We start from the raw sequence: 19182 nt of genomic DNA on the forward strand, positions 1-19182 counted from the left end.
AGGGGGGGAGATAAACAAACAAAAAATGCAATATTTTCCTCCACCGCCAAGATTCCATCAGTGCTGGCTGGCTGGGTTTGATTAAACCTCTCATTTATTACATCTGGGAAGAATATAATTTAGCTACCAGATTAAAAGCAAATAAGAGCCACGTGAAGGCTCCCAGTGCGTCCGTTTCTCCAGAGTCACCACGTGCCATGGCAGAGTGGTCCGGGGGGTGATGGTAACACCTCGGGGTACCCTCAGCATCCCCACCCAGGGGCTCCCCAGGCTGCTGGCCCCTCCGCCAGCCTTTCTCCGGCTCAGGATGCGGCCTCGTGGCTCCCGCGCTGCGTGGGGGCTCCCCTGGGGGCTGCAGGCATGGGGGACCCATACAGCCAAGGCAGGACCACCGCAGAGGTGCGCCTCCAGCGAGCGGGAGCATTGAGGAACCTAGTGTCATTAAGACAGGTCACCTGGTGAAAGGACAGCCGTGGGTCATGGCCACCCAGCCGTGATGTGCCGGTGTTGGTGAGCTGGACCATCCCCGGGGCACGCCGAGTCCCTGGGGCAGCAGAGCCCCGCGGTGGGGGTAAGGGCGACGCGATCCCATCCCCGATCCCACCCAGGCAGCTGCTGGGGAAGAAGCCCTGCTCCCCAAAGTCATCTCCATACAGCTTATGCCAACGGGAGAACGCCGCTTTGCTGCTCTGGCAAGATTTCAGCGCTCTGCCTATTACTTTTAGATGAGCTGGCTATTTAAACAGCACTTCAGTATTACAGCTGCTGGGCTGTAAAGTGTCTCTGTGACATGAGCCCCCCTTCCCAGGCACTTTAAAAAGCTCCATGTAAAAGAAATTAATAACAAAGTGAATTGTACCTGAATACAGCTTCTGCAGAGATAAAGCGGTGGCGGGGGAGCGGTGGAGGGTGAGGCAGAGTTTAACCTCCCCGTCCCCACCTCCCCAGCCAACGATGGACGATGCGTCTTCAGAGCATCCCAAAGCCAGGTCAAATGAAACCCAGAACGCCCTGAGGTCCACCAGGCTTTCAGCTCAGGGTTGTTACTGGTGGTGACGGGCATCTGAAGTCTAAAGGCACAATGTCAAATGATTGCTTTCTAAGCAGGCTGGTTTTTCTTCCCAGCCCAGCATTCGGAAGCCGGGAGGGATGGAGCTGCCTCCTGACACCAGTGGGGTTTTGGTCGGGTCTGGCCCAGCGGCCAGAGATCGATGCTCAGCCCTTGCGCCGACCGTCTCCAGCTTCAAGCTGCTGGTGGAGTTTGTTCACTCCACGAGGGACAGAATTTGGGGAAATTCAAGCCAAAAAAACCTCTACAGCCCCAGCTGGAGGCCACGGGGCTTTCATCCCCAGCCTTTGCCAAGTCGATGCAGCAGCCGACGAACCCACCAGCTCTCCATGGAGCTGCCCCTGATCCCGGCGAGCAGGGAGAAGGATAAAAGGTATTTTAAAAAGATGCAGGTTCACAGGGGCTAACCATGGTTCACTGCGTGCCCTGTGGGCAGGGACGAGGAGCCCGCGTGGAGAAAGAGCATCTTCCATGGGCTTCGACCCCAAGGGGGGCGTGGGTTCTTCTCGGTTTTCAGGGAGCAGCGCCGCTCGGCTGCGAAATATCCCTGGCTGGGGAAGCGCCGGCAGTGGGGACCTCGGCGTCACAGCTCCACAGGCAGCGCGTGGCCATCGTCAGCGGTGATTAATGAGATGTCTGAGCTGTCGCTCCGCGCTGCGACGGGTCTGCAAGCGAAGAAGATACATTCGGGGAACACACCTGTGGGAGAAGAGGAGGGTTGGGCTGTTAACTCCGAACCTCACAGGTTTGGCGGGGAGACTCCTATCGGTGTCCGACTGTTTGGACAGGGAGTATCCAGTGCCCAGCCGGACGTCATCTCAGCTGGCATCCCTCCCAAGCACCGTTTGTTTCCGATTGCCGAGGGGATTTGTCTCGCAGGGGCCCTGCAGGTGCTGGCAGGAGAGGGAGGCAGGAGCTGGTCCCACCTGCCCAGGGAGAGCAACGTAACGTCATTCAGAGCTGGGATCTTACCTCCAAATCCCTCTTTCTTTGACAAGAGCAGAAATCATCCACTCAATCTTCAAACAGCAGTTCGAAGCCTTCACATCACTCTCAAGATTAATTAGCAGCTAAATAATAATCCAGGATAAGTCTTATCGAGGTGTAAGAACTGTGACACGGTCAGTTGGTGACGTAGGGGATCCAAGGCTGGAGAAAGCTGCATGTTCCCGGTTAAATCCAACATCTCCCAGGAAAACGCAGGTTCTTCCCATAACAAATAGCAGTGTCAGGAGTTAATCCTCGCCGGAGGAACATTTCAAAGAAAACCCACCTGGGGCAGAGGGTCCGTTCACTTTACCCGCGTTAACTCACACGTGCTCAGGCAGGGGAGCAGCAGAGCCCTGGTCACCGTTGGCCAACCCAAGTGCCCACCAAGGCAATGGGTGGCTGACCCTGTAGAGGACAGATTATGGGTGGCAGAGAGGTGACAGTCAGGCAGGTCCCGGGGCAGGAGGCTCAGGGGAGAGGCACGTGCGTAGCCTGAGGATGGCTATTAAATATAGGGACACCATGTCAGACCTGGCACATCCTCAAATGCAAAGAGTAGCAAGCAGAGAAGAGGCTCTGGATCCGCGCTGGGATCCCCTTTTCTGTGTTCTTACACATCAGGGCTGGGCACGGAGCCCATGGACCTCCAGCACGGCCCAGAACGGCTGCCTTTTCTTGCTCTGGACACCCATCTGGCAACGATGTCCCGCTCCAGCGGCCACTGCTGGAGGATGCAGGGTGGTCCCCGAGCCACGGGTGAAAGCCTCGCAGCCTCACCTGCCTGGGGCTGCTGTTCCTTTACTTCCAACCCCGCTTTTCCCAAGTACGAGGAAGAAAAATAAATAAATAACCAGCCGCAGCAAGCTGGCTGCACCAGAACATTTATTTCATATAATGCATCATTTATTTTCAATTATCATGGTACTTTCTCCCCCCCCGCCTCGTCCCTCCTTCCCCGCGCACTTGGCAGATCGCTGGTGGAAAATGCAGAGTTGCAAAAGAGCCGTGGCACGAGCAGCGGCTCCGGCACAAGGGGAAGGGACAGCCGTGATGGGGACAGCGATGGCACCTCTCACAGCAGCGCGGGGCTGGGAGGAGGATGGAAGCCCGGTGGGAGGGGGGTAAGGACGGAGACCTCAGGAAGCACGGGTCAGACAAGGAGAGATGTCCCTGCTGTCAGCTCACCTCCGGACTAATGCGCTGAAGGAGGTGACAGCAGCGAAGCAGAGGCGGTGATGGGGACACTGCAGGGGAGGGCACAGGGAGGGATGCGAGCAGCGCTACGGGCATCTTCTCCCTCTAGACACGGTGTCACCCTCCCAGCCCCAGCCAGGCACTGGCCTTCTCTCCCTATCCCTCTCCTCCAGAGACCAGAGCCAGGCTGCAACCTGCTCTCCAAGCCTTGGCGAGCAGGAGCTTGGGGACAGAGCCACGTCAGCCTCCGGCTGGCTGGAGGTGTCCGGACCTGACCTCGGGGATGCAGGTTGAGACGTGGTTTCTGTAGCCAGTGGCTGAATACCCCAAGCCCACCCTGAGCCCCTCTGTGGCCAGGAGACCTCCAAGGGCCGGGGTGGCTCTGGGCAGGACCGGAGCTGCTGCGGCCAGGGGTGCAGGTGCAACACCCCCATCCCACAGCATCCCCGTGCCACAGGGGGATGCTGCCGCTGCAGCCCAGGCACGGGGGTGGGGGACTCGCCGGCTTTGCCCCCTACTCGCACACCAAACAGCTTTTTTATTCCCAGGTCTATCTCCGTCAACGCCCTTTGAAGATATCTGACATATCATGAAGGATTTTCTAATGGGGTTCATCAGGCTTTAAGATTTATATCAAAAAGGCCCAATTTATTGAATTAATGCCGCAGAGCAAAACCATGGCCGCTTAACAACTGGAGTATCAGTATTTTACAGCAACATAACTAATAAGGCCATTAATACAAACTGGGCTCACTCCTGACATTTATATCACTGTAAATCTCTCTCTCGGCAACGGAATTATTTATGCCATCCCAGGCACTCGAGAAGCGCTGTCTTCCTTTATCAGGCTGAAAGATTTAAACCAAGAAATGACGAATATAAACGTAATAACACTAAAAAAAAAAAAAAAAAAAAAAGACCCGGAGAAGAGCTGGGACAGGTCCCCGATGCAAAAGTGGGGCTGCCCCTCGCTTTCCAGCAGGGATGGGACAAGAGGGGACCTGCAGGTCCCTGGAGACCGATCCCATCCTGCAGGTTGCCCCGAGCAAGGAAAACTCGGATGATTTTAAGGAGGGATTTGCAGATGCGGTTGGTCCCCTTCTCCCCGATGTCCCCTCCAGAGGAGTTTTTCCAGCACAGCCCCGAGCCTGGGGCAGCCAGGAAGGCTGAAAGCTGCCCAGGGTGAGAAAGGTCTAAAAAAAAAAACCCCAAAAAACCATCCCCAGCACTAACCAAGCACCTGGGAAACTGCAAACAGGCAGGCGATCAGGGCAGGGTGGGGGGAGAGGAGAGGAGCGGAGCACGACAGACCTCACTGAGTACTAATTATTTCTGGCATTATCTGCACAGACAGATAAGGTTTTCATTAATAAACTTGAAGAAAGGGGGGCGGGGGGTGGGGGAAGCAGAGAGAGAAGCGGCAACAGCCGAGCGCCAGGCGAGAGCCGCGAACGAACCACAACCACCAGCAAAAGGCAATCAGGCACAGGGAGCAATTAGGGGCCGGGCTAGCAGCGGTGGCAGCGTGGGGGACAGTAATTAGCCGCCAAGCCTGTCCCCGCTCGGCTTTGTTTTGCAGGCTGCCTCATAATTCACGACACGCTGGAAATGAAATCGTTAGTAATCTTTCATAGGCAGGGCCTTATTAAACCCACTATCTGCACTTATTTAATTGGAAGGAGATAAGCCCAGGCCAGCGCGGGAAGCGGAGGGAGGGAGATGGGTCCCCTCCTCACAGCCTGCCTGCAAAATAAACGCAGGGGGTGCAGGTGTGGGGGGGGTGGGGTGGGGACAGGGGGCTGCAGGGGCTCCGAAACCACCAATTTTGATTTTTATCTATGTGAAGGAACCCCGAGAGGCAGGAGGACGGGGGAAAGCCCTCGGTTTGCCGTGAGCTCCGGGGCAGGATTGCGCAGGAGCGCAGTCCGGACAGCTTTGTGCTGGGGGGGCAGACGGGTGGGAGATGGGAGGATGGATAGCCGGGGCAGGGGGGACGGGGGAGACCCAGGGAGCTGCAATGAGCAGATGCAGGCAGGTCCCCATGGCAATGGGGCGTCCCAGGCCTTTCCACCCTGCACAGCATCATCCCAAAGGTGGGGCGCCCTGTGGTCCCTCCCTCCCCCCGGCAGCCCTCGGGCCGTGCTGTACGAGACATGGGCTCTGGCTGACGTGGGGGGCCTTGTGTCGGCTTCACTCACACCCCCACGGCAGCATCGTTGCGCTTCTGCTTCGATTCAGATCAGCTCAAACCAGAGATCACTCTTCCCCCGAAGACGCTTGGTCCCCACAACAGAGTATATCGTAGCACGTCGTTAAAACCCAGGACAAGCCAAACCGCCTTTCCCCGAAAGCTCAACTCTCTGAAGGATGCAGCCACCCCAAACAGCCACGCCTGGCTGATGGACGACCCCACGCAGCTCCCCCCCCGCCTCCATCTCTCCCCAGCGCCCGCCGATGCGGGGGGTGACATTTCCATCAGCCTCCCCGCTCTCCCCGGGGAGCTGCGATGCTCCGGCTCCCTCCCTGGGTACCTGTTCTCTTTGATTGCGGTTGGAAGGAGATGGCATCCTACTGACGGGGAGATTTCCAGCCCTCCCAAGAGAGCCCTTTGCTTTCCGAGAAGCCGGAGCTCCAGGGCCTCTCGCAAACTTTATTCACAGAGGGGGGAAAACAGAGAGAGATGGGAAAGGTGAAGAGAGAATTGCTTTGCTCCGTTTTGTTGGAGCCGAGGCTTTAAATGGCTCTCCTTAAACTGCGGCGTTGCAAAGGAGGCGAGAGCCACGCGGAGGTGAAAGGACGATATTTCTCGAGGCAGGGCGAGGTGCCATCTCGGTAAATGTTTAATTAGGAGTCAAACTGCTCGACCAAGGAGTTCTGCCTGCGGAGATTTATCGGACACAAACATCCTCTGTTTGAGAAAGTAAGCAGCTCATCAGGAAGTATTTCTTTCTGCTCCAGCCCCAATCCACGCCTAGCTATTTAAAGCCGGAGTAACCTGAGGAATCTCCTTATGCCACCCCAGCCCAGAGACGAGCCGGGCTCAGGAGGTGGTTGGCCCCTCGCTCTGCCCCAGGGAAGGTGCTCTTAACCCCCACCCGCGTAACGGGAATCATTTTCTCTCTTCCTCATATTCCTCTCCTCCAAAATTGAGGGAACATTGAAAGAAACTACAGAATTCCTGAGGACGTGGGTGTCTTGGGCTTTGCTCTGGGTGAAGGTTTCCTGCCCCACCCCCAAATCTGACCCCGCTGGACATACACAGGTGGGCAAACCCTGCCAGGCAGTGTAGGAAAACAGGACACACGTATAAACCCTGCTTCAGAAGGCAAAACTTGCACTAAAGCCTACCCAAGCCAGGGTTTGGTCTCAGCAATGGTGCTAGCGATGCATGACCACAGGTCCTCTCCTGCCCAGCCAGGCTTGTAGGACTCTTCCAGACATCCGTCGGCTCTGGACAGCCCAAATGTGGGCGGCCACGGCCACATCCATCTGCCACTCTGCTCATAGGTACCACAGGACAGGAAGGTCCAAAATCCTCTTTGCTTCCTTCAATGAACCGAGCCCAAGATGGGGAGGTTTGGTTGGAAATCTCCCCGCGCTGGCATGGGGACAGCAGCAGGCGTCTCAAGGACACCAAGAATGGTCCATCAGTAGCTCAGGATCCCAGGAAACACAGCTCAAAGTCCTGTTAGAAGAGGGAAATGTTGGTTCTTCATACACCCACGAACACTGCAAGTCAAATTTACATTTACGAACACCTAAAGGAGGTAAAACCCAGTGTATGACTGATGGAAAACCGGGAGCTGCTCTACATCAAGCTGAGTTTGAGCGTGTCCTCCAGTGCCTGCAACGCGTTTGCAGTGCAGCTCGACTCACGTCACGCGTGGGAAGGACTGCGAGGATTTATCTCGTTTCTCTCCTCTCTGCCCCCGACTCCATTCCCCCCTTGTACTGCCCACTGCTGGCACCAGTTTGGGTCACCTCCCCGATTCCCATTTAACATCGCAGGGAACTGCCGGCATCTCCTGTCTGCGTGTCTTTCCCCTCTTGGTCATTCGAGCAGAGGGAAGGTGCCATCGTTTCCTCCAAGGTGCTAAAGTGCTGCTTCTCTGGGGGCAATTCACGTGCCACAGGCTCAGCCAGATGTCACAAGAATGGAGAGAGAGCAGCTTTGCTTCCAGGTTTCCCCCGTGTCGGGACGCGAGGTCCCCAGGCCAAGCCACACTATGTCCTTGGTACTCTCCTAGCCCTCAGCCAGGCAGAGCCAACCTCAGACCATGGAATGGAGAGTTTGGCCCCCGGTTAAATTTTATAAAAAAAAAAAAAAAAAAAAGAAAACCTCCAAATCATCTAATTGAAAAAAAAAAAAGGTTGAAAGGCCAAGCTCCTCTCCGCTCCAGCTCCCTTGCCCTCAGCAGAGGAGCGAGCAAACTCCAGGCCGTTAATGAAGAATTGCAGTGCGCCGTGGAGGCGGCGGGCAGAGCGCTCTCACCTGTGGCTGCCGTTCAGATTCATTAAGCAGGGCAGATTCATTAAGCCAGCCCAAATCCGCCTCCCCCAGGGCTGGGGCTGCAGACCTGCTCCACCACCCCAGCGCCTTCGCTTGGCTGCGCGGAGCTCGGGGGACATCTCACCATCCGGCGCGTCCAAGAGGATCGAAGCCAGGGAGACGTCGGGGGGAGACTGAGCAGGGAGGGAGCACAGCCCAGCCCCGGCACAGCGGTACCGGGGGTAAGTCCACACTTCACCCTGCAAGGCTGGAGAAGTGTCCTGGGTGGAGCGACACAGGACTGATTTCTCTTCTAACGCTGGGGAAAACTCCAAGTATCTGAATTTGTGAAAATATTTACTTCATAGCCAGCTAGGCTACGTGGGATTCAAGGTCTCGGTGTTTCCAAGCCTTGCCAGGTGCAGGGAGGAGGAGGAGCAAGGCCTGGGCGTTTGACCTAGGCTGGCCAACAGGGTTATTTTCATACCACGAACATCCCATTCTGTATAAATTAGAGGAGTTTCTCTCTCTCCGCTTTGACGGCAGCAGTCCAGAGAAACTCCTTGCCCCGGTGCCGGAGCCCTGAGCCCTTCCCTTGCTCCCGAAGCCGCAGCGCTCGCAGTGTCCCGCATTGGCTGTCCCTGCTGGGAGCGCACGGCTTCTGCTGATAGAATGGGCTGAGTATAATTCTGGTATATCTTATATTAGTACCCGGATTAATACTGGTGCTTTAGTATTATTGTTAATTATTTAGTCTTATCCTATTAAATCTATTTATATTTCAACGCTTGTGTTTCCTTGCTTTCCCCGATTCCCCTTTCCGGGTGGGGAGGGGTCAACGGGTGATAGAATAATTGTCTGAACGACAACAAATTGTTATGGCTTTCCTCAAACCATAACAAGAAGGAAAACAATAAATCCCCATCCCCTATCCTTCCAGGATCTCCTTTCTCATACCTTATCGCCCAGCTCCTCGGTCGGCCAAATAAAACCTTTCTCCGCATCCTCCTGGGAACGGCAGTGACTTGCCCTGCTTTGGCTGGAATTAGCTGCGAAACCACCCAAAAAAAGATTGCCCAACTGAAGAACATTTAAGGACCAAAAAAAAAAAAAAAAAAAAAAAAAATGGAACTGAGCTGCAAGAAAGCAAGCAAAATCCATCATGGCTAATTATTTGCTCTTAATTGTCAAAAAAAGATGGATTGATGGAAGGAGTTGGTAAGCAGGAGTTGGATAGGAGCGTTCTCAAAGGCAAGCACTGGAGTAGGATCCGAAGGCAAGACTTTTCATAATCCACGGGCTGTTAATTATCTAAACACAGGTCCCCCGGAGCTGCCTGAGTGAAGATTAATTAGTTTTTGAAATAATAGCTAAATTGATACTGGGAAGGAGTTTGGGTTCCAAAATAATGGCTGAAAATTAGCCAGCCTGTTCCTCCATTTCTCTTTGCCATGTTCAGGAGGACATTTGTCTCTGCTGCTTTTTCAGAAAAGGGCCATTAATCAAATCAGCAGATGGTCCTTCCCAACCCTGTGATGCTGCAGAAAGACAAAAGGGAGGAGGAGGAGGAGGAAGCAATCACCCACAAGTGTTTGGAAAAAAAATCCCCAAACCCAGTGATTAGCAACCCCAGAGACCATGTCCCCAGAGAGACCGCTGGACCCGTTCAACCGGAGGAACTCTCCTGGAGATGAGGAACATCTCCTGTGACAAGCAGGCACCTCCAGGAAAGGGATTTGACTGTCTTTAAAACAAATTACCTGCACTAATCCCAAATACTGGGATTTATGTCTCCCGGTTCACCCAAGTTTGACGTCTAAGTTGTCACCACCTGCCAAAGCTTTCACCCATGAGTGGGCCACAGGCGTGTGAGGACTCGTTCCTGCATGTCCCGGGGGTGTCCGTGTGCCGGCTTGTCCCTCTGCGGCGATGCTCACCGTCACCCTCTCCCACCTGGCTGCACGTTTCACGGGAACATCTCAGTGTGGGAACATCTCCGGGTAGGAACATCTCCCGTCAGCATCGGTGACAGCTCTGCTGTCACACGCGGCTGAGATCATCCAAGGGGCTGGGGAGCTGTCAGATGCACAGAGCGCCATGGCACACATCTTGTTTCCTGGGAAAATCAGCCGGTGGGAGCCTCGGCTCCTCCGAGAAGCTCCCGAAGTGCTCCCTGGGCATCTGACCCAGCCTTGGGGATGGCATCAGCCATTGTCACACACAGGCCCGTGAGCCCTGGTACCCCCGCGGGTGGGACCCCACCGCCGAGAGGGACCCTGCTGTCCCAGCCCCCGGTGACGGACGCTCTGGGGACGCGGCTCCGTGTCACAGCCCGGTGAAGGCGCAGGCAGCTGAAGGCTGCCCCATCAATCACAGCAGCCTGCGCTGGCGGAGCCCTTTGTCTTCAAAGAGCGTCTGCTCCATCACATACGCAACGGCTGACACGCGCGAAACCCTTCGCGGCGTTTATTGATGTACATTACCTTGGATTTTATGGCATAATAAATAACGGGGCAGAGGCAGACACCCATCCCCTCAACGCAGTCTGCGCCGCATCCCCCAGCCTTTGTGGCTTCTCACACCCAGGACCGCAGGCAGCATCTTCCCGGGATGCCATGACTCAGACACCCGCACAGCGACACGTGTCTGAGGGACAGAAAGGTCGTGCTCCCAGGCGGGGAGGCCAAGACTTTGTTCTTTTTCCCTTTCAGCAGCCTTTAGTAAACAGCCATCACCATACCAACAAAAACCGTCCTTCCAAGCTGCTCGTTATCTTTGCCACAGCCAAACGGGGGTGCAGGGTGGGTCTCCTCCAACATCTGCCGGAGCCGTGTGGAAGCTCAGACCCTCTCTGTGAAGGTGACAGCCCGTGTATTTGTGATACAGTGTCCTGCACCCCCCTGGAGACCCCCTGCCCCACTACGACCTCCGAGCAGAGGCCACCAACAGCCAGACCCGCTCCCACTTCACGCCGCTTGTCGGCAGGACCAGACCTTGGCAGAGGCGGCTCCCGTGGCGCTGGGAGGAGAGATGCTGTTAGATGAGATGAGAGGGAGCGGACGACAGGCCGGTGGCAGAGAGAAGCCGCTCCGTCTCCAGGAGGCTCGGTTTATCAGCGCAGGTCTCGGCAGCATGCAGCACCCACCACCGCGCGGCAAACATCTCATCAGTGACGACGGGGCTCCCGCTGCTCCCCCAGCCTGGGTTCAACCATCTCCCAAACACGAACCGTATCTTACCCCCTCCCCGGCAGCAGATGAAAGGCCAGGCAGGGAGAGGGAGGGGGAACACACCTCGGGGCTGCCGGTCCAGCATCATCTTCGGCTCCTGGAGCTGTGGGGCTTCGGGCGGTGTAACCTTGTGGTGTCAGCCCGCCACAATGCCTTCGCTAGATTAATTGCTCCCACCGTGGGCAACAGAAGTCAAGTGGATGCCATCTCCTCGGCCATTACTGTGATTTTTCATCCTTCGCTTACTGTGAATAAAAAAAAAAAAAAAAAAAAAAAAAAAAAAGAGAGAGGGAAGAGCGGCAGCCCCCCAGCCCAGCATCCATCGCCACCCTGCAAACCCCCAGAGCAGGGCGAGGAGCACCCATCGCTCACTGTGCCCTTTGCGGTCCAACGAGCCCCTGATTTATCTCCAGGTGCCGGGGAGAAGCGTGGCTCGCCAGCAATCCTTAAGCAAAATAGAGGTTCCTCTGCCTTGAGGAAGGGCCAGGTCCTGGTCCCAAGAGCTGTTTGAGGAGCCGTTACAGAGGTGGGCTGCAGAGGCTTTGGACACGCAGCATCCCACCACCTCCTCCCTCCTCCAGCCAGGCATCACGGCCCGTGGGGGGGCACATACAGCGAGCTGGGGAGCAGATCCTGCTCCTGGGCTGGACGCTGGGGCTGTGCTCCACTCAGACGTCTCCATGCCTGGTGTTTTCCCCACAGGCTTTCTGACCCTCCGAGTTCTCCTCTCCAACCCCTCGCTGTCTGCAAGCGCAACCGCCAGCTCTTCTGGGCTCTCCAGCCCCAACCCGCACAGTGGGGCGAGCAACCGGTCTCTTTTCTGGATTCCCTTTTAGGTGTTCCACAGCCCCAGGGGTGGAGATGGTTTTTCATCCCCTTTGACAAGGTGATTAAACGCTGCGTTTGTAAAAACACTTCATCCTGGGAAACAAATTATGTAGAACACGCTCAGTGGGATCTAATACAAACTGATACGATCAGCCAGCAGTAGGGACTCCTCTCCCGGGATTTACATCCCGGGAGCTGTGAGAAGCAGCTGGAGAGCCTGCTGGCCTGCTCCATCCTGGGAGAGGGTCTCCATGAGGCACAGCACTGAGCCCCGGCCCATCCTGCTCCATCGCAGCCTCCCAGGGACCTCGGAGCCTGTCCCTCCTCTGGAGAGGGCTGGATGGTTGCCCTCAACGCACGAGGATGGGCTATTCTGGAAGAGGCTTGGGCATCACACAGAGCAGCTCTGGAGGTCCAGCGAGTCTGGATCTCCTCGTGTTGCTTATTTTAACGCTCACGTGGGTTTTTCAGAGCTCTTCTGTTGCTGGAGCCGAGCTGCAGCACTCTGGCGCACCACGCTGGGAGAAGAACATCTGGATGGACCTTGACTCATTGCCGTGTTTCCAAGCAGCTCTGGGGATGTTCTACCTGCCCGCAGGCTCCACCAGCGCTGACCCAGCGAGAGACAACGCTAACCGGACAGAGCTTTCTGTGCCTCAGACCACTAACGACGGGAAGCGAAGCCACTGGCCTGCGGAAAGGCAGGTGTCAGGGAAAGGAGCTCTTACCTCTTCCGGACAGGCTCAAGGATGCTCCTGGGGAAAGCACTGCGGGCAGATAACATGCTGGATGAGGACAGGAACCAAGCCAGCCCGGAGCCTGCCTTGGGTGCACCACTGTTACAATGAAAAAAAAAAAAAAATAAAAAAAAAAAAAAAGGAAGAAAAGAGAAATTCAGATTTCCTGCCCCCGATTCGCTGACTCATTAATGACTCAAGGGGCTGAATTTAGCTCCCGAAGTGCTCAGCAGCGGGGTGAGCGGCTGTTGGCCTCTCCTTAACCTTATTATCAGATCTTTTAAGTAAACCCTCCACCAGCTCAGGAGAGATTCTGCTCACGCTCCAAGGGGATTATAAACCACCTTTTGAAAGCCGGAATAAAGCCCATGGACGTACAGAGGTACGCGCGCGGCTTTCTGGTGGCGATGCACGACCTGGGAGGGGAGAGACAGAACTCGAGTGCATCACGCTTGGCGAGTCGTCATAGCAACAGGGAATTTTAAAAGTAATTAGATGTGGGTTCATCTACATCGCTCCCAGGGATCTCCAAGAGCCCCGGAGCTGCGACCCAGGTTTGCTCCTGTACCAGGGTGCAAGGAGGCGGTCGAAGACTTTCCGACCAAAGAGAAGCAGAAATTTCTAAACAGCAACAATATCATGTGGCCAGCAGATCGCGAGAGGTGATTCTGCCCCTCTACTCCGCTCTCGTGAGACCCCACCTGGAGTACTCTGGAGCCCTCAGCACAAGAAGGACATGGACCTGCTGGAGCAGGGCCAGAGGAGGCCACGAAGATGATCCAAGGGCTGGAGCCCCTCTGCTGTGAGGACAGGCTGAGAGAGCTGGGGGGGTTCAGCCTGGAGAAGAGAAGGCTCCGGGGAGACCTTCCAGCCCCTTCCAGTCCCTAAAGGGGCTCCAGGAAAGCTGGGGAGGGGCTGTTTGCAAGGGCACGTAGCGACAGGACAAGGGGCAATGGTTTTAAACTAGAGCAGGGCAGGTTTAGATGAGACATTAGGAAGAAGTTCTTTACAATGAGGGTGGTGAGACGCTGGCCCGGGTTGCCCAGAGAGGTGGTGGAGGCCCCATCCCTGGAGACATTCAAGGCCAGGCTGGATGAGGCTCTGAGCAACCTGATCTAGTGGAAGATGTCCCTGCTGACTGCAGGGGGGTTGGACTAGATGGCCTTTAAAGGTCCCTTCCAACCCAACACGTTCTGTGATTCTATGATCATATTCTGCAATACAGTTTGACCGGGCTGCAAGATAAGCTGCATTCCTGTAAGGTCAATCGTTACACAGCCTCCCACAAAACCTTCATCGACCGTTTCCCAGAAAAAGCCCAGCCCGGAGAGCCTCTCGCCTCCTGTACCACCCAGGGTTCACGCCGAAGCAGCGTGTGATCCAGAGCTGCTCCTCGCTCCTTCCCGGCCCCGGGGCAGGAGCCAGGGGAACCTGCAGCCCTGAGCCACGCGCGCTGCCCAAACACGGCTGTTGGCTACGGCAGGGATGGAGACAGATTCACACACGCTCCCCATCACGCGGGCTGAAGGCATCATCCCTACTCCACAGATAACAACACCACGCGCTCTGCTTTTCCCATTCCAATAGCATTGCTAAGAGCTTTTTTCTTCCCGCCCCCAATTTTTTTTCCCTCATATGCTAAAAATCAGTTCCTCCTCCTCACTGCTAGAAATTCCTCCGAACTTTCTCATCGCATCTTTTTGCCTCCCTTCACGATTTCTACATTTTCCAGGCTCCATAGTGGATGAAGCACTGCTGATTTCCAGCTTCCCCTTCCACTTTCCCCTTATTTTTCCACATTTTCTGCTCACGGTGGCCACTCTGGCCAGGACACATGCTGTGGCACTCACTTGCCTGGCTGGGGACATTCCTCTCTGCATCTGACAGCTTCCAGGAGGCTCAGAGAGCTGCAGAAGCGTGGGCGATACTGTGTTCGTGCCTTGCTTTAGCATCCAACCTCCCCTTTTATTTATGGACTAGAGAAGGGGTTGTAGCTTTTACTAGAGCCCGGGCTGGGCAGCAGCAGCATTTCGGCTGCTTCCTCCCAGGCTGGCGAGCGAGGGGGGTACCGTACATCTGCAGAGGGGAGATAAGGTAATCGGGCACCTCGAACGCCCGGGATCTTATTAAAGGAGAGCTGGCTGGCGAGATCCTATCGCCGCGCAGAATTATCTGCGACTTTATCCTCGACTGTAACACGAACCAAAACAAATCGGATGAGCAGGGCGGTCGGGCCGGGCTCTCCTGCAAGGAAGGATGGGCAGGGAGCGAGGGGAGGCTCCCCCCCAGCACGGCCAGAGGATGCGCAGCCGCAGCGGCCCAGCAAGGGGTGGAGACGGCTGGGCCAAGGCGATAAGGGAGCTCCCGGTGCTGGGTGATGTTGGGCCGTTACACCAACGGGGCAGGATGTAGGTGCAGGGACCAGAGAGACCTCGCCAAGGGCAAGGGATGGGATTCAGCCTCGTGCAGCCCAAGGCGGGTCCTGAAAAAGCAGCCGCCTGGCAGCCGGCTTTAACCCGGCTCGCAGAAGAGCCTCTCTCCAGGGACCCTCGGGACCCCGAGTCACACTGTCCCCCCAGGGCTGGCTGGAGTTACTGCTGATGGATAAACCTGCGGCAGCTCGAGCCAGTCTGACCACTAATGTGGGCAGCAGAGCCCGCCCCTGCTGCCCGTGCTCCTGGGCGCGCATGGGGAGCCAGAGCAGGGCTAGAAGCTACAGAGCTGGGTTTTAAACCCACTGGTCCCATATTCGTTCAGGGACACGGGGGACAGGGACAGCTCTTGGGCAGCCAGCATCTCCCCTGCCATGGTACCACCTCCCAGCCCAGCTCAGTCAGTCCCACCTCCTCTCTCCAAGGGCTGTCAGCCCAGCGGGACGCCTGGAGAACTAGGCCCAAGTGTTTTTCCACCCTGGACCGTTTCCCTGGGACGGCACGGTTGGTTTGCCAAGGTTTGTTCCCACTTCTCTGCTCCAGCTCCGTCCGCGGTGGCAGAGGGAAGCGGGCACCACGGGCAGCTGAGAAGCAGCTGCACGGAGCCAGGTCTTGCCCTGGCAAAGCCCGGAACAACTCACACACAGGCAAAGCTCAGATTTCCAGCTCCTTTCGTTCTGCCCAGGAAGCGTGTCCTGACACCTGGGACCCCAATTTGTCTCCGAAGCCACCATGTGCAGCTCGTTCCCCTTGAGAACAAGCAGGAGGCGGGCAGCGGCGCAGGAGGGATACCGGCCAACAAACACTGTCACGGCCGAGAGGAGCCACGGGGAGAGGACCCGGTGCTGCAGGCTCCTTTCTGCCAGGGCAAAGCCTGCTTTGACCCACAGTGATTTAGCGAAGGGGTTTTGGAGGATGTTTAGAGCCTCACCAAGGGCCAGGCGCCAACAACATCCCAAGGAGTTATAGCACTCTCCTTGTCAGATTAAACTTCACAAAAGCCACGTGAATAACAGCAATAAATCCTCCCCCACCCTTCACAGAAAAAGCAGGTGTGCAGGAGCCTGCTCCAAGCCCTCCCGGGAAGCAAAAGAGGATGCGATCTCCACGTTCCCACTGTGTCCCCTCCAAAAAGCCTGGGAAGCGCCTGCCAGCTCACAGCACAGAGTCACGGAGGGAACAGGGGACTCGGTGCCACCTCCCACCCAGCCACGGGAACAAAAGGGGCCTCGTCATCCTGGCTGTCATCCCTGCTCGCGCTGTGTGTGCTGGCAGGGGGGTGAAGGGGGTGCCTCTGCCTCCCCCCTCCACTGTGGGAAGGGGCGCGCGCAGGCAGCCCAGCCCCCGCAGCCAGCGCCTGGGCAGAGCGTGGCAGCATCCCACTCGTGGGTGGGCTCCGCTCCCAAAGTGAAGCTTTCCAGCAGCGTTTGGGAACAAGGCCGCGCAGGCTGAGAGAGCACGGGGAGAGGAGAGCTGGGCTCGGAGCAGCAGAGAGGACACGAACGGCAGTGGAAGGACCGTCACATCCACGCAGGAGAGCTCAGAGCTGCACATCACTTCAGGGAGAGGGGGACAGACACAGCTCCTAAGAGTTCATAGAATCATAGAACGTGTTGGGTTCGAAGGGACCGTCAAAGGTCATCTAGTCCAACCCCCCTGCAGTCAGCGGGGAGAGTTAACTGGGAGCAGCAACACTGGGGGGAAATGAGTAGGCATGGGGAGGCAGGTCCAGCTACACCAGAGCAAGGGATGCGAAAAAACCTTCTGCCAGCTCCTCTCACCCTCTGTAAACACCAGCCTGGGAGCACCACGCTCCCCTGCACCCCATGCTGGGGACCACAGCCTGCCCAGCCCAGCCCCTGCTCCAGCAGGGCAAGAAAGCATCCAGCACAGCGGGCAAACGCACATCTGGGAAAGTATAATGCATCCAACCAGCCCAAAGTATGTTACCGGTTGGCACTGAGCAGCAGTCGGTGTCTCTGTGTCACCCCGCTGAGGCTGACAGCACACGCTGCCAGGACAATTCCCAGATAACAAGGTCGATGTTGACCGACCTACCCTGGGAAGAAGCCCCGCAGCCTGAGATAACATCTCGTGCTTCTCAAGATGGGATGATTACAGAGATAAGAGCCTCATTTAAAGCAGCCCTGCAGCTTCTGGACTCCCCAGTACCTCGCTCAGGGTTAGCTCGGGCATCTCTGCATCCCACCACGGTGGAAGCAAGGAAGCCCCTTTGGATGAAAGAGAGACCTGGAAACCTTCAGATGAGGTGGAAGGTGCCGATTACCTGCAGCTGAAGATACGCTACCTGACTTATCCAGGGCAAATAACGCTTGTCAAGAACAACATCCTCACGGAACTGCTGTATTGGCCAGTCTGCATGGACGGGGGAGCATTCTGAGAAGCAATCAAAGTGCTGCTGCAGAAGTCACGTGTAGCAGCTCCACCCAAGCTCTCAGAAGCTGATGGGAGAAGGAAGGAGGCAAAAGTGCTGACAAGCCAGCATCATCTATAGTAAGCAAGAACAAGAGCTGACATATAGCTTAAACAACCTACTAACCAACACAATGAAGGAATGGAAAAAGCTCAGAGCATTAAGGAAGAAAACTGTTTCCCTTATAAACATCCAGATCGTGATACTCTTGGACCTAATATCACCGGGATGGGACAAGGTAAAGGGAGTACACCCACTGATCTGCACGCAGATCATTAGCTCGCCTACACGGGTTTTAACAATGAAAGGTAGCAGAATTTAAATGAAATCATGGAAACAGGCATAGCGAAGGGCCAGGGCTACTCCGTGGTGGGCCGGGTCAGGCTCTCACCACGGCAAGTTGAGTAGGCCATTGAGCTGCAGGTACGTCTTGGACCCCAGCAGGTCCGGGCTTTCCTGGAGAGGTCCCAGGGCAAGTGCCAGTGACCCAGCTAATTGTATGGAGTTAGTCTGCACATGCTACCTCATGACAAATGACTGTGCTCCGTAAAAACCTTCTCGAACCATCTGTACCATGCAAGTGTCCTCAGGAGTCAAAGTGCTTAGTAAGATCAGCGTGAAACTGGCACTAGAGGCTCCTCCTGACAGCAAGACTCCAGTGGTAACACTGACCTTAGGAGGAAGAGGAGGCATCCAGGCAGGAGCAGCACAGGACCGTCACCCCACGTTGAGCCTCTTCCAGCAGCAAGAAGGGCACGTCAGGAGATTTGGTGTCACATGAAGAGCTGTAGGCCTGGTCTCACGGTCAATAGGAAAGCAACATACGGCAGACCCGTATCTCTGTGAATTCAGAGGACCAGGTTGTATTTCTCATCGCACATCCCTCTGCCTGCCTTCCCACGGTGGTGATTTCTCTTCTCGGGTTAGCAAATACCACCGACCAGGGAGCCCAGCCGCTGCAGGCAGATGGCTTTTTGCCTTCCCAGCAGCACGCTGATAGGGAAGCGGTGGGGCACAGATGCTCCCGCCTTCCCACGTTCAGCGAGAACATCGGCTCCGGGATGGCAGCGCTCGCTCGCGTTGGGGCGGAAAGCCACCGAAGGCAGCAGGAGGCGACGGTGGAGGCAACCTTGGCAGTAGGTGCTGGGAAATGAGCTCCACGTTCACTCCCACGCAGCCCATCGCTGCTGTCAGCCGCGGATTATCGGAATCAGCTCCCCTCCGTGGCGCCACGGCTGCCCCGATGCCCCAGCCCCTGCCCTACGAGGGGACATCCAGGCATCGAGGGGTGGCAGCAGGCACAGGGTGGCAGGAGAACACGGTTCTGGCTTGGTAATGAGTTTTGCATTGTGCTGCATTAACCCAGACTAAATTATCTTTTACGCTGCTGTGCTTCAGCTAATAGAATAAATAATATAGCCAGCAAGCAGCAGCAGACAATTTCTTCCTTTCGATAGCTGTCAAGGGAAGACAGACCCTATTATTTCAGCCCCTCTGCTACTGACGTGAGGGCAGGTTTTCACATACCCCAGGAACGAAGCTCTGCTGCGTTCAGCACGTCGTGAGCACCAGGACAGTCGTCCTGGCTGGGCGGAAAGGAACAGCCTGTGTTCCTAATGGAGCTCCTAGCTGGTTAAGGAAAGAAAAGTCTATTTAAAGGAGTCAGAGCCTTTTTAACCTACCTTCCTTTGAAAGGAAAAAAGCCCACCTAAATATATCTTACCAGAATTAGAGCTTTTAACCTGTTTGCCTCCTGCGGCCCATTGTCCGCCACGCCAA

The 19182-nt window shown here is 56.1% G+C and overlaps 1 long non-coding RNA gene across 3 annotated transcripts; it reads right to left on the reverse strand.

Moving 5' to 3' along the window:
• Positions 1-3051: 3051 nt before the first annotated feature.
• Positions 3052-18186, reverse strand: LOC134523058 (uncharacterized). 3 transcript variants are annotated; one of them, XR_010073200.1, is made up of 5 exons: positions 14388-14500; positions 12529-12636; positions 9503-11217; positions 8700-8791; positions 3052-6938 (listed from the first exon to the last, which is right to left on the reverse strand). It is a non-coding gene; the product is annotated as an uncharacterized LOC134523058 (long non-coding RNA). The 3 variants fall into 3 exon arrangements; XR_010073201.1 differs by lacking the exon at positions 14388-14500 and adding an exon at positions 18076-18186 and having other exon boundaries at positions 8700-11217; XR_010073199.1 differs by having other exon boundaries at positions 8700-11217.
• Between the last annotated feature and the right edge of the window lie 996 nt (positions 18187-19182).

This window comes from Chroicocephalus ridibundus, chromosome 13, assembly GCF_963924245.1.
Source record: "Chroicocephalus ridibundus chromosome 13, bChrRid1.1, whole genome shotgun sequence".
NCBI lineage: Eukaryota > Metazoa > Chordata > Aves > Charadriiformes > Laridae > Chroicocephalus > Chroicocephalus ridibundus.